This window comes from Humulus lupulus, chromosome 2 (genome assembly GCF_963169125.1).
Source record: "Humulus lupulus chromosome 2, drHumLupu1.1, whole genome shotgun sequence".
NCBI lineage: Eukaryota > Viridiplantae > Streptophyta > Magnoliopsida > Rosales > Cannabaceae > Humulus > Humulus lupulus.
In genome coordinates, this window is record NC_084794.1 from 19,254,804 (window position 1) to 19,256,376 (window position 1,573).

The 1,573-nt window shown below is 43.7% G+C and overlaps 1 non-coding gene across 1 annotated transcript; it reads left to right on the plus strand.

Annotated features, from left to right (window-relative positions):
* The first annotated feature begins 1,125 nt into the window (after positions 1 to 1,125).
* On the plus strand, positions 1,126 to 1,232 carry LOC133820759 (small nucleolar RNA R71). The gene has a single exon (XR_009887159.1). It is a non-coding gene; the product is annotated as a small nucleolar RNA R71 (small nucleolar RNA).
* Positions 1,233 to 1,573: the final 341 nt, after the last annotated feature.

Sequence of the window (1,573 nt, forward strand, 5' to 3'; positions counted from 1 at the left end):
TTCAACTTACGCTTATTAGTGCACAACTCTTTCAGAAACTTGGCATAGTGCGACACTTGTTTAATAGCGTCAAGAAGAGGAATATTCACTTCTACCTTTCGGAATGTATCAAGAATTTCCTTGTCAACCTCTTTCTTTTTAGTCTTTTTCAGTCTGCTTGGGAATGGAGGTGGAATGACAATAGTAGGCTTAGGGCTGAGTTGTGTAGGGGTGGTTGGCTTTGGAGGAACATCTTCATTAACTAAGCAATCAACTTGTGGCTTGGATGGCAATTTACTGGGCATTGGAGGACTAGGTGGATCATATTGCGTCCCACTGCGCAAAGTTACTGCTCTAGCATTCTCCTTGGGATTCATCTCAGGTTGTGAAGGCAATTTATTTGACAGATGAGCCTCCAACCGGTTATATGATGCTGCTAATTGTCCCACCTGATTCTCCAAACTTTTGATGGAAGCTTGGGTGGTTTGCTGAAATTGAAGAGTATTTGTAGCAAGTGCATTGATTAAATCCTTAGTAGAAGTTTTGGCACTTGGTTGTGGAGCAGCCTGCGGTGGTTGTGATGGTCTAGGTACATAATTATTTTGAGACCTCTGTTGTGTAGTGAAACCAGGTGGTCTTGCTGCTGTTGGTTGTGGAGCTATTTGTTGTTGATTCCCATATCGAAGGTTTGGATGATCACGCCAGCCAGGATTATAAGTTTGTGAAAATGGTTCATAATACATCTGACGTAATTGGCCAGGAAAATTTCCCACAGAATTAACACCTTCAGTTTCTCCCTCCACTAGAGTGGGGCACGTATCAGTAGGGTGCCCCGCTACTTGACAGATTCCACATGGCCGCACCTGTTGGCCCAAAGCTAGTTGTTGTACCACTGCAGTTAATTGAGCCAATTGTTGACCCAGCTGATTAGCATTAGAGGTGCTCACTTCATTAGCTGATTTAGGCGGTGGAACAGGATCTTGACGAATGCCAAACTATTGTGAGTTAGCAGCCATATTAGAAATCAAGCTCCTGGCTGCAGCAAGAGTCTTATCAACTAGTGCACCCCCACTGGCTGCATCGATCATACTCCTATCCAGTGATTGTAATCCTTCATAAAAGTACTGAATGAGGAGCTGTTCACTTATCTGATGATGAGGGCAGCTAGCACACAACCTCTTAAATCTCTCCCAATACTCATACAAAGACTCTCCTGTATTCTGTCTTATACCACAGATCTCCTTCCTGATGCTTCCAACTTTAGATGCCGGAAAGTATCGTTCTAGGAACATAGTCTTCATACCATTCCAAGTTTCAACAGTACCAGGTGGAAGATAGTACAACCACTCTTTAGCTGCATCATTTAGAGAGAAAGGAAAAGCTCGCAGCTTAATCTGTTCCTCAGTCACTGCAGCGGGTTTCATACTAGAACAAACAATATGAAACTCCTTCAAATGTTTATTCGGATCCTCACCAGGCAGCCCATGGAAAGAAGGCAATAAGTGGATGAGGCCCGACTTCAGCTCAAAGTTTAGATCCAACGGTGGATATTGGATGCATAGTGGTTGTTGGTCAAGATTTGGCGCTGCCAACT